The sequence below is a fragment of the Scyliorhinus torazame genome, chromosome 4 (assembly GCF_047496885.1).
Source record: "Scyliorhinus torazame isolate Kashiwa2021f chromosome 4, sScyTor2.1, whole genome shotgun sequence".
Taxonomy (NCBI): domain Eukaryota; kingdom Metazoa; phylum Chordata; class Chondrichthyes; order Carcharhiniformes; family Scyliorhinidae; genus Scyliorhinus; species Scyliorhinus torazame.
Genome location: NC_092710.1, coordinates 70,154,685 through 70,168,784, shown reverse-complemented (window position 1 = coordinate 70,168,784; position 14,100 = coordinate 70,154,685). Strand labels below are relative to the sequence as shown.

The window sequence follows — 14,100 nt, the reverse complement described above, 5'->3', positions numbered from 1 at the left end:
TTCAGCAAGGATTTTGATAAGGCCGACATGAGAGACTGATAGCGAAGGCAAGAACCTGTGGGATTCAAGGAGATTTGGCAAATTGGATCCAATATTGGCCGAGTGGCAGGAAGCAGAGGGTGATGGTTGAGGTTCATTTTTCTGTCCGAAGAGTGTCTTGTGGGGTGCCGCGGATATCAGTTGGGGCTCAAGCTGTTTGTGGTTACTTAAGTAGTTTAGATATGAATTTAAGAGGATTGATTAATACGTTTGCGATGATAAGAAGATTGGTGGGGTGGTAAATAGTGAGGAGGATATTCTTCGACTACAGGAGGATAGAGACGAGCATGTCAGATGGGCCGATCAGTGACAAATGTAATTCAATCCGGATAAGTGCGAGGTGATGAATTTCGACAGGACAAAGCAGACAAAGGGACTATATATTAAACAGCAGGATCCTGGAATGCACCGAGGATCAGGGGAATTTTGTGTGCATGTACACCGGCCTGTTAAGATAACAGAGCAGGTGGATACAATGGTAAATAAGGCATATGGTATGCTTGTCTTTGTTAGCCGAGGCATGGAGTTTAAGAGCATGGAGGTCAGTTGGAACTGCATAAAACGTTGGTTAGGCCACATCTAGAGTATTGTGTTCAGCTCTGGAATCCACATTATAGGTTGGATGGGGTCGCGCTGGTTAGGGTACGGAGATTTATCAGGATATTGCCTAGAGAGTGTTAGTTTTGAAGAGATTGGATAGATTTAGATTGTTTTCTATGGAACAGAGGAGACTGAGGGTGCCATGGTTGAGATGCATACAGTTGTGAGTGGCAGAGATGGAGTCGAGGATGGTGGAAGGATCAATGAGCAGGCGGACACAGATTGAATGTAAGGGGCAGGAGGTTTAGAAAGGGTAAGAGGAAAAACTCTTTATCCAGATGATGATGGGAATTTGGAATTCGCTGCCTCAAAGAGTGGTTGAAGCAGCGACCCTCATAGCATTTCCGAAGGATTTAGATGAGCACTGGTGATCTGTCATACACGGCTATGGGCCAAGTGCTGTAAAATGGGATTAGAATGTTTAGGTAGTTGTTTTTGAGCAGTGAAGACGCGATGGGCCAAAGGGACGTTTCTGTTCGATATGACCCAATGACTCTATGACCTTTCTTCATATGTCAAATGATCAAATACTGTTTTCGTTCACTTTGCAGAAAGTGCTCACTGCCCTGGTTAAAACCTGGCATCCGGAGCATTTCTTCTGTGTGCAATGTGATGACGTGTTTGAAAACGAGGGGAGTTTTTTCAGAGCTACCTCATGGGTTACCCCCAAACCGTTGGGCGTGCACCGTCCAAATATGGATTCATTTCGTGAACAATATCAAACTCCAACCTTTCACACAGCCTAGAAAAGTACACTTGCACAATTTTAACAGGTTTATGTTTCTCAAAATACTTTCAACGTTTTGACATTTTGACAACAATATTTCCCCGCTCAACCGTCCCCCTCAATCCCCCCCGCCCCCCCCCCCCCCAATTGATCCTTGAGAGAAACCAGGTCACCAAAATGGATACCACTATTACGCGTGAGAACACCACCCACCAGGTACGCGGTACATACTCGTGCGACTCGGCCAATGTTGTCTACCTCATACGCTGCAGGAAAGGATGTCCCGAAGCGTGGTACATTGGCGAGACCATGCAGACGCTGCGACAACGAATGAACGGACATCGCGCAACAATCACCAGGCAGGAATGTTCCCTTCCAGTCGGGGAACACTTCAGCAGTCAAGGGCATTCAGCCTCTGATCTCCGGGTAAGCGTTCTCCAAGGCGGCCTTCAGGACCCGCGACAACGCAGAATCGCCGAGCAGAAACTTATAGCCAAGTTCCGCACACATGAGTGCGGCCTCAACCGGGACCTGGGATTCATGTTGCATTACATTCATCCCCCACCATCTGGCCTGTGAAATCCTACCAACTGTCCTGGCTTGATACAATTCACACCTCTTTAACCTGGGGTTACCCCATCTCTGGATCTGTAAGGATTTAATCACCTGCTAATGGTCGCATTCCTAGCATTGTTTGGCATCTTTGAATTTGTCGATATATGTGTTTCTGGAGCAGACCTCTTCATTCACCTGAGGAAGGAGCAGCGCTCCGAAAGCAAGTGACATCGAAACAAACCTGTTGGACTTTAACCTGGTGTTGTAAGACTTCGTACCAAAATGTAAAACAAACAATCCACATCTCTAGTGGAACCCCTCATTCGCCCCTCTCAGAGCAAATGTTACCTTTTCCAAAATACAGGAACTCCAGTAGATCCCCCCGCCAGGCCGAGGCACAGGGGGGAGGGGGAGGGGGTGAAGTTCACCTCCACCCCAACAGAACCTGCCTGTGAGCAATTAATTACGTGAAGGCTAAAATGTCTGCTCCCGCTCCAGTCTGTCGATGCGACAGGTATGACAGCCCGAAATGGCCTTCAGGAGCCCTGGCTACAGTTCCACGTGCACAACCTCGGATATGATGCTGAAAAACGATCCCAAATATTTCTTCAACTTCGGGCAGGACCAGAACATATGGGCATGCTTAGCGGGGCACTTCCTACACCTCTCTTAACACACGCCCCTGACTGACAGCACCTCCTCCAACAACGAGGAGAAAGCTCAGGAGAACCGTTCTTGCAAAATTCTCCACCTGAATATAGCTGACGGCCTCCTCACGCTGGAGCCCATAATCCACCCCAGCTCGTTCAAACTTGCAAATCACCTCACCAGAAACAAATCCTTCATCTCTTGTACCCTTTTCTCCTCCCATCCCCGGAACCTCTCATCCACCCTCCCAGGCTCGAACCCATGATTACCTCTTATTGACATCACCTCGACCAAACCCTCAATTTGAAGTGCTGCACAAATTGCCCCAAAATCTCCGGCGTGGCTACCACGACAGGATTATCCAAATACATCCCCGTGGCGGATGGTAGAGGTGCCGTTACCGGCGCCCGAAAATGACCTGTCTCCATCCACACACAAAGAGCCTCCGACTCCTTACTCTAGCCCCGCACCTTCTCGACATTTACTGCCCAAGGGAATTGTTTTACAAGGATCTGAAAGTACGTGTGCGGGAGAAATTACATGAATTCCTGTTACTTCGCAATATTGCGGGGAATGAAGCAAGCTTTCCCCATGTCCCCCTTTGTTCGAATTGGCAATTGAGCCCTTGGCTATTGCGCTGAGCGGTTGGGACTAATGGAGCAGGATAGTGAGGGGTATGGTGCACAGCGTGCCTCTGTGCGCAGATAATCTGCTGCTGTATATTTCAGACCCGGGCTAATCGGGGAGAGCGAAAATGGGATTGCTGAGGAAATTTGTGGCGTTTTCGGGTGTAAATTGAACTTAGGGAAGAGTGAGTGTAATAGTATTTGAGCAACAGGTTTGGAAGGGCCAAACCCCACGACTGCCGCCATCTTTAGAGCACGGCCTTCCTTGTCCTCTCTACCTTCCCTGCCCACACGACGCCAGCCTGTCCACCCCTCGGATGAATGAATTTGGCACTGGAAAAAAACCTGAAAAAATATTCATTTTGACTGCCTGCTCCCGGTCAGCTAAGGACAAAGGAAGACTGTCACATCGCCCCACATCCTGCTTAACCCTCTCAACCGGGCTCAAGAAGTTTAGCTTACGGAGTCATGCCCAGTCCCGCACCACCTGCACCCCAAAATACCTAAAGTGAGCTGACACAATTCGAAATTACAACTCTTCTTCTCCCGTCTCTGCACCTGGGGAATGCACCGAAAAACACTCACTTTTCCCACTGTCTTCGGAAGACACTCCTCCTGCCTCACCGCCAACACTTTCACCAGTATCTTGGCATCCACGTTCAGTAGAGAAATTGGCCTTTCCGACCCACACTCCACCGGATCCTTCTCCTTTAGGAGTAATAATGAAATGGATGCCTGCCTCATTGTCTCCAGCAATCCCTCTTTTCCCATCGCATCCTCAAACATTTGCACCATCAGCGGCACCAAGGTATCCTTAAACTTCTGATAAAACTGTACCTGGAACCCATCCGGCCCTGGTACATTTCCCGATTGCATCTTCCCTATTGTTGCCTGCACTTCCTCCACCCCAATCGTTCCTCCAACCCGTCCCTCTCCGCCTCTCCGACCCGAAGACACTCCTGTCACTCTAGAAACTCTCACATCTCCGACTCTTCCTCCAGTAGTTCCGACGTGTGCAAGCCCCTATAAAAAAAACAAGCACATTATTCATCTGTACCGACATCACCACCACCCCATCCGTTCCATCCCTAATCCGCACCATCTCCTTCGCTGCTGCCTGCCGACCGACCTGGCCCTCCAGCAATCGACTGGCCTTTTCACCAGACTCAGACACAACTCTCCGTGCTCGCCTCAACTGCTGAACCAACCTCCCCTTGGACAGGGGAACAAACTTCACCTGCAACTCCTTCCTTTTCCCCAGTAGCCCCGAATCTGGATCCTCCGCAAATCTTCCAGCAACCTCCAAAATCTCCTCTACTAGCCCTACCATTCCTCCAGCGCCCCCTACCCATCTTCGCCTTGAATGAGATGACCTCACCCCTCACTAGCGCCTTCAACGCTTCCCAAACCACCGACGACGAGAGCTCTCCATTTTAGCTAAACTCCACATACTCCTCAATCACCTTCCTCGTCTTGATCACAAATTTGGGTCTTCATCAAGCCCACATGCAGTCTCCACGCCAACCTCTAGGCCGGACCCAACTTCAAGGCCAAATACAGACTGTAGCATGGCCCGATATCACGGTCGCCGAATACTCTTTCTTCTTCACCCCAGTTAGCAGCGCCTTCACTACCACAAAAGAGTTCTTCCTCGAGTACACCTTATGGACCAGTGACAAAAAAGAAATACGCCCTACCTTGCGGGTACATATGCCTCCATGGGTCCATCCCTCACATCACCTTTATGAACCCAGCTTACACCTTCGACACCCTTCCCACCCCCTGCAGGGACTAGCGATTATGGATGGGACCTGGCCACCTTCGGGCCCAACTTCATATTCCAACCCCGCCCCCCAATATCAATTGATGAGTATCCAAGCCCGGTATGGCCGCTAACATCTTCCTCACAAAACCAGTGTCATTCCAGTTTGGGGAATAATATGCAAACCAACACCACTGACCAACCTTTCCAAAGCACCAGTCACTATCGTGTACTGCCCCCCTGGTCCGCCACAACCTTCTCCACCTGGAATGTCACCCGTTTACCCACCAGTGTGGTCATCCCCGTGCACTACTCTCCAAGGCTGAATCGAGCACCTGGCTCACCCAGTCCTTCCTTAGCCTCATCTGATCCTTTAACCGCAGCTGGGGCTCCTGTAACAGCAGCGCGTCTGCTTTGGGGCTCATTAAATGCGAGTAAACTCGCGCTACCTTCACCCGTCCCCTCAACCCTAGCACGTTCCACTCTGAGCGGGTGTCATTCACGCCCATGCCCCGCCTAACCGCCATGACCATCCTCCCAGGCCCCCGCCTAGCAGACAAGTCCCAACGCGGGCCCTAGTCACCGTCACTATTGGGCGTCAGGAGGAGAGTTGTCGTTGCAAGGTATCAGCCTCTAAATTGCTCTTGTAGCCATTCTGTTTATATGGATTCTCCAATCGAGTTTCAGGTCAATTGTTGTCCCTGAGATGTTGATGGTGGGCGATTCAGCGATGATCGTGCCATTGAATGTCAAGGCGCAAGGATTCCAAATGCATCTAGAATGTATGAATTCCAGTACTAGAATGGAATGTTGTGCACCATTCGGATCCACACTGACCCCCCCCCAAAAAAAAAAACCATTGAGGCAAGTGGACCCTTGTGGAGTCTGACTTGCTGAGGCTACATGCAACTTTTGCATGAGTTATTGTAGTTCAGAATCACCAACCGTGCTGGTCGCGAATGTAATTTTCTTCAAGAATAAGTGATTATTTAAAGCACTTGGCTGGCCAGTTATCGCTCCCATTCTCACTGCCTGCTATTCGCACATGACAGAAGGATCTGCCATCTGTCATTCATCAATCAGACAGTTTGATAATCCACATGTTTCGTTGCCAGAGCAGCGTTCCTTCCTTGGCTATCAAGTTCTTCAGTTGAGTTCTAACCCGAGGTGGGAGGTAAAGGGGCCACCGAGGGCTGCACAAGCCATCTTACGGCATGTATAAGAAATACGTATTTCCCTGAGCAGCAACACCAATAATGCACAAATTTAAAATATCTTGTGGTGGAATTGGAAGTGTACCGAAAAGGGGGAAAAAAACAAACTTGGATATGCTCCAGATGTGCCTGAAACCTTTAAGATCTTGGGTATTGGTGGATGTGGAGAGGATGTTTCCTCTTGACAGAGAATCGAGAACTAGGGGTCAAAATAACGGGTAGCCCATTTAAGGCAGCGATGAAGAGAACGTTTTTCTCTGAGAGCATTGATTACAAGGCGGTGAAAGGTTATCGGGGTCAGCTGGAACGTGGGGTTGAGGTTACAATCAGACCATGAATGATCTTATTGAATGGGCCGAATGGTCTATTCCTGCTCCTAACTGGTCTGTTCGTGACTCACAGGTTCCGGAGTAAAAGCTCTAATTCTACATTTGACTGACTAGCTTTTCCTCAGTTGGCCGAAATATTTTGAGTAATGCAAGTTGTGTTGGATATGAAATAGATTAATTCTAAGTACCTCAGATATTATGTATGCTTTTCACTTGATGGTTGCCGAGGTTAATCCCAAATGTTGATGTGGAGTGCGGCAGTTCATGTTTCTGGGTTGAATTTGAACCTGGGACAGGCACGCCACGGAAGTAAGCTCTCATTGGACCAGCCTTACAAAACAGAACTGATCCAGAATTCTATTCATGCTCATGGAACTGAATGCTGGCTATAATTCGTAACTGGTTAACGATCTGGTATTTCGGAATTTCCAGCCTTTATCTCTATCATGCCCACTTTCTTCCCAGTTCTGTATGCTGTTCAGAACGTGCATCCCGCGCTATTTTCTCTTTCCCTTAGGGTACCACGAGAAAAACGGGAAGGCCTATTGCCGCAAAGACTACTTCCAACATGTTTGCTCCCAAGTGTGGCAGCTGCGATCGCCCAGGATTGGACAACTACCTTTCAGCGCTTAATAACGTCTGGCACCCAGAATGTTTTGTCTGCAGGCTAAGTGCTCGTTGATCAAAAGAAACGTTTAGATTTTGCATATCTTGCTGCGTTCCCAAAGAAGAAAAAATGATTTGCAATTATGTTGCATGCACAATCTTATCACGCCCCAGTCCGCTTTATGAAGAATGCTTTTGCTGTTATGATCGATGACGGTTTTGGGGGGAGGGAGGTTGGGGGGTGCAGACCTGTGAATACGTGCCACTTATCACATTGAAAGATATCATAAGCAGCAATCCGATCGCCACTTTATTGTTTGCATCTCTGGTGGTGAGCTGAGGGATTACGTTCTCCTGTGACCTACTCTGTGCCCTATTCCTTGCATTCACCGAGAGGGCAGATTGGGTTTCAGGTTGATATGGGATACTGAGGGTGGCACGTGCGCCAGGGCAATACTTTTTGTGTATCATCAGCACGGGCCTATTAAATAGTTAGCGAGTGCGGAATGCACGCCAGATGGAAATACACATCAGATTCCGAATTAAAGTTAAATTGTATTTAGGGAGGAGCACAACATAGAAGGATTTCTTGTACTTGGCTGTTATACAACTGCTGACGTCAATGGACGTGAATACCTCATGGAGTATTCAGCAAGTCACCAAGGTGATACTGCTGTGTCTGCAAAAGTGTTTATCTTCAAATCTCTATTTCATATTTCTGACCTGTGTCGAAAATCGATCAGGAATGGCTACTTAACACAGAAAATTCTCGATATACTCAGCACGTCTGACAGCATCTGTGGAGATGGAATCAGAGTTAACGATTCGAATCCATGGGAGTTCTTCAGAGCAGAAGAGGGGTAGAAATGTGACAGATTTTATAGTGGGAGAGGTGGGATGGGGAGGTGAGTGGGTCAGGGATACGGCGAGCTAAGGAGAGATTGGCAAAGATGTCACGGACACAAGATAACGGGGGTATTAATGGTAGCGTTAAAGACTAAAGGAGGTGCTGATAGTGGTAGTAAGGAACGATTGCAAAATGTGTTAATGGGAGAAGAAAGATCAGTGGTACGTGGAAGCAAAACAAAGGAATAAGTGACATACCGTCTTCTGGGGGAGGAGTGCGTAAATTACGAAAGGAAAATCAAAAGAAATAAATCCAAAGTGGTCAAGGTGAAGAAAAAAGCTCATCGTCTAAAGTTGTTGAACTCAATGTTGGGCCTGATGTTCAGGCTGAAATGTGGCTGACCAGAATCTGCATTTTTATATATGTCGCTGTCCTTAGCATTGATATCATTGTTGGTGGCATTAGCGTAGAACATTAGGATGCTCCAGGGTCAGATGTTCCTATTCTGAACCACATTGTACAGATTAATTTGCACGAACTGGCGATGAAATCTGCTCCCAGCTCAGTACTAGATAGAGCCTACAGCACAGAAGCTGCTATTTAGTCCATACTAATATTTAGATTGAACGCAAGCCTCCTTCCCCCCCATCAAAATAAATCAGAAATCCGCCCATTCCATTCTCTCTGTGAATGCCACGAGATTTGTTGAAATCAATCCATGCTATTTCCCTTTTTAAAAGTTTTTATGGAATGGTAAAGTGACATTTATTGATGATCTCGGATAGTCATTGTTAAGCTGGTCTTCTCAGAGGGTGACGCATACTCGAAACCGTCACTCTTTCTTTCTCCACAGATGCTGCTGGACCTACTGAGTTTATCTCGCATTTTCGATATTTATTTTTGAAAGGTTATAATGGTTTAAGTAAACATGAAGTCAGGAATGGATATCTAGGTGTTCGAGCCAGCGAATCTGGATAGAGTGCGCCCTGGAGGAGAAATTGCATGCAGTGGCATTTACCAAGCATGTTATCCTGTTTTTCGTGGTGTTAAAAGTGGCTGGTTTGTGACGTGTTGCTGGAGGACTCTTGCTTGGTTGCCGAGTACGGCCTCAACCTGCATCCTGAACTCATGCCTCAGTACATTTACCCCCCCCCCCCCCTCCCCCCCCCCCCCCCCCCCCAGCTCCACCACCATCTGAGACATGAATAGAGAGACACGAATCCAAGATTCCGGTTGAGGATGTACTCTTGCGTGCAGAACTTGCCTATCAGTTTCTGCTCGGGGATTCTGCGTTATCATGGGCCCTGATGGCCTCCTGGGAGAACGCTTAACTAAAGAACAGAGGCTGAATGCCCTTGACTGGTCAAATGTTCTCCGACTGCAAGGGAACATTCTTGCCTGGTAATTGTCGCGCGATGTCCGTCCATTCATTGTCGCAGCATCTGCATAATTTCGCCAATCTACCACGCCTCGTGACATCCTTTCCTGCTGCGTATGAGGTAGAAAACATTGGCCGCGTCCCACGAGTGTGATTGATGCCTCACTACGTTTAACCCATTTGGCCTGGGCTTGCGAAATCCTATCAACTGTTCTGGCTTGAGACAATTCACACCTATTTAACTGGTGATTTGCCCTCTCTCCAGTCGCACCGTCTGGACTTCTAAAGTGTTAGTCACCTGGGAAGATTTGCTTTTAAAGTATCATCTTGCATCATTGGCTTTGTCTATGTATGTTGTCTTTGTGTAACCTACCTCTTCACTCACCTGATGAAGGAGCCCCGAAAGCTCGTGATTAAAAATTTGAATTTCGTTACCTGAAATTTCTGTTCAGACATGAATTCTCCAAGATGTTACATTTTGCGCGTAATAAAATATGCGATGGAATTGATAGATCACAGAATATAATCATATATCACAGAATCCCTACAACGTCGAAGGAGACCATTCGGCCCATCAGGTCTGTAACGACTATCCGAAAGGGCACACTACCGAGACCCACGCTTTAATCCGAACATGCACATATTGGGACACTAGGGGGCAATTTAGAATGGCCAATCCACCTAACCACATTGTTGGACTATGGGAGAAAACCGGAGCACTCGGAGGAAATTATGCAAAATACCCAGAGCAAGTGAAAAGTCCACAAAGTATCCCAAGGCCGGAATTGAATCCGGGCTTTCTAAAGAAAAGACGTGCTATGAGAATAAGTGCGGGTAGTCAGGACATGGAACTTGTAATGTAAAATTTGACATGGATAGCTTTACAAAATGGATTGAATGCTCTGGATACGGATGTTGAGTTGAGTTTTTTTCCAGAAAGATTGATTACCTTTGCCTACCAGCCACTGAAGGTAAGCACGTAGGTACAACAGGCGGCAAAGAAGGCAAATTGTATGTTGACGTTCATAGCAGGAGGATTCGAGTACAGGAGTAGGGATATCTTGCTGCGATTATAGGGGACCTTAGGAAGGCCACACCTGGAATATTGTGTGCAGTTTTGGTTTACTTATCTGATGATAGATGTTCTTGATATATAGGGAGTGCTGCGAATGTTTACCAGACTGATTCCTGGGATGGTGGGACTGACACGAGAAGAGCTTGAGCAGGTCTAGATGCGGTCGGTATGGAACGATGTCCCCGATGGTACGTATGTCCAGAACGAGGGGCAACAGTCTGAGGAAACCAATTTAGCCAGGGAGTGGCCGACCTGTGGAAATCGTTACCACAGCAAATAGTTGATGCCAAAACATTGTATATTTTCAAGTAGCAGTTGTATATAGTACTTTGGGCGAAGGGTTTTAAAGAATGTGGGGGAAAGCGGGATTAGGCTAGTGAGTTCGATGATCAGCTATGATCTTAATAACACTCGAAGCAGTCTCGAAGGGCCGAATGGCCTTCCCTGCTCCTGATTTCTACGTATCTATGTATTCCTTCATGGGATGAGCACCACTGGTTGATACAACCTTTATTGCCCATACCTGTGTTGCGCTTGAATGGAATGGCTTGCTGGGCCGATTCAGAGTCGACTACATTGCTGTGGAGTTGGACTCACAGACCGGGAGAGCAGATTTCCTTCCCTAAAGAACAAACGTGAACCAGATGGGTATTTTAAATTGTTTTATGGTCATCATTAATTCTACAGATGTATTGAATTCCAATTCCACCATCTGTCGTGGTGGCAAATGGCCCCAGACCCGAGAGCATTAGAACAATCCTGCCACAGCAGATGGTGAAATTTGAATTCCATCAGAAAATCGGTAATTAAAAGTCTAACGAAGACCACAAAACCATTGCTCGTTGTCATAAGAACCATCTTGTTCGCTGACGACTTTTAATGAAGGAAATCTGCTGTCCTTACCTGATCTGGCCTACATGTAACTCCCGCCCTCCTAGTATTGTGGATGGACCTACAACTTAAGGACTGCAGCGGTTAAAGAGGGCAACTCAGCATCACCTTCTAAAAGGTAACAAGAGATGGGCAATAAATCCTGGCCAAATCAGGGACGTCCACGTCCCAATGGTGTTGAACATTGTGCAGTCATCCGCAAACACTCCCACTGCTGACCCTATGATGGAAGGGAGCTCATTATTGAAGCAGCTGAATATGGTTGGCTCCAGGACACTACCCTGAGGAACTCCTGCAGTGATGTCCTGCAGCTGAGGTGAATGACCTCCAACCGTACAACCAGCTTCCTTTGTGCCAAGTATGACTCTCACCAATGGAGAGCTTTCCCCCTGATCGCCAATGACTCCAGTTTAGAAAGGGCTCCTTGATGCCAACCTCGGTCAAATGCTGCCTTGATGTCAAGGGCAGTCACTCTCACTATACCTCTGACATTCAGCTCTTTCTCTCCATGTTTGAAGAAAGACTATGACGAAGTCCGGAGTTGAGTGATCCTTCCGGAACCCAAACTGAGCAACCGTGAGCAGGTTATTGCTGTGTAAATGGTACGGGAAAGCACTGTTGAGGACTCTTGTAGATAATGTAGATAGTACACACGGCTGGTACTGTATGCCGGTGGTGGCAGAATATTTCTGGAAGGGGTGAAATCAAGCGGGGCTGCGTTGTCCTGGATGGTGTTGAGCTTCTCTGGTATTCTTGGAGCTGCACTCATCCAGGCAAGTGGGGAGTATTCCATCGCACTCTTGACTTGTGTCTTAGATGATAGATCTTCGAGAGTCAGGAGGTGAGTTACACTCCGCAGGAATCCTGCCCCATGATCTCCTCTGGCGGACATGGTCTTCATATGACTAGACTGGTTCAGTTTCTGCTAAATGGTACCCCACCCCCATCCGTAGGATGTTGAATTTAGTGATGGTAATGCCTTTCAAGGTCAAATGATAACGTTTCCCTTGTTTTGTTTCCAATCTAGGATTGCCTCACCCCGTTTTTGAGCGGCAGTTTCTTTCAGGTCGGTGGAATGCCCTACTGCGAGTTGAACTATCACCAGCGGCAGGGGTCGTTGTGCAATGGATGTCAAAAGCCCATCAATGGACGCTCCATTAAAGCCATGGGATGAGATTCCACCCGGAGCACTTTGCTTGAGCATTTAGCCTTCAGCAGCTCAGTCACGGTGTCTTCAAATAGAACAAGGACAAGCCTTACTGCAACGCTTGCTATAACAAACTCTTTCTTTTACAATAAATGTAACCGATCAAGCTTCTCCAACTCGTGCATCCCCCATCCAAAAACGTTCGCCCCTCCCCCCCCCCCAAACAGCCAACGTTTTTGAAAACGAATTATCAAGGAATGTGGATACAAACTAAACTATTAATCATGCTTCGCTGCAGTTGTTTGCTTAACTGAAATGTTATTGCTGAACTGATGGTAGCCATATAGCATGAGAGCAGACATAGACCATTCTGCCCATTGAGTTAGCTCCACGATTCAATTAGATCATGAATGATATGATGGGATAACCCTCAAACCCGCTGTCCGACCTTATCGCATTACTGATTAAACCTTGGTCTATCTCAGCCTTTAACATACTTAACGTCCCAGCCTCTGCAGCTCTATGCGGGAAAGAATTACACAGATTCACTCCCCTCTAACAGAAGAAAGTACTCCTCATTTTTGTCTTGAATGGAAGACTACTTGCTCTGCGATCATTCCCTCTGGTCCGAGACTCTCTCTCAATAAGAAACATCCTTTTAACATCTATCATGTCAATCCCACTGAGAATCCCATATGTCTCAATAAGGTTGCCTCTCATTCTTCTAAACACCAATGCGTACAGGCCCAATCTACCGAACGTCTCCTCATAAGAAAATCCCTCTGTATGCGGGATCAACCCAGTGAAATTTCTCTGGACGGCCTCCAATGCCTGTGCATCTTTCCTAAGACAAGGGAATCAAAATTATACACAATATTCCAGCTATGGTCTAATTAGTGCCTTGTTATATTATAGCAAGACTGACCTATTTCTGTGCTCCAATCCCTTTGAAATAAATACAAACATACAACTTTACTTCCCAGTTGCCTGCTGAATGTGTATGCCAGGTTTGTGTGACTTATGCATGTGAATCCCCAAATGTCTCTGTACTGCAGCTTTCTGCAGCATTTCTCTATTTAAATAATATTCAACTCCTGTAATATTCCTACAAAAGTGCACAGCTCCCATTTTCCGATGTTACATTCGATCTGCCAAGTTTTTGCCCACTCACCTATCCTGTCCATATCGATCTGTAGACTGTCATCCTCACCACTTGCATCCAATATTATTGTTCTCGCAAACCTGGCAATGGTACATCCACTTCCCTCGTCCAGGCCAGGTTGTAACTGCACTGACATGTTTGAAGAATAAACTTGTGAAAGGAAAATATACGCTTCTGTCTCGTTCCTCCACCATGTACTATAATCGAACTCAACATCACTACACTTATGTTTCCATTGATCACACTGTATCCATCACTTCCAACATGCTACATCCTCAATGCATCACATGCCCTGTCATCTTAATTATTTTTGTGTTTAACTAATTAGGTTTCACATCTGGATTGTAACTCAATGATTATCTATATTTATATTCTGTACCGGACCCAGTTATTCTATAAATAGAACATAATACGTATATCTCCCCAGTACCAGTTTAATTGGAGGAAATTGGATTTGATATCACAATCAGATCAGACACGCAGGGACAAAGCAT

At 46.8% G+C, this 14,100-nt stretch overlaps 1 pseudogene; it reads left to right on the top strand.

Annotated features, from left to right (window-relative positions):
• Positions 1-382: 382 nt before the first annotated feature.
• Positions 383-12,596, top strand: LOC140411394 (paxillin-like; annotated as a pseudogene).
• The last annotated feature ends 1,504 nt before the right edge of the window (positions 12,597-14,100 follow it).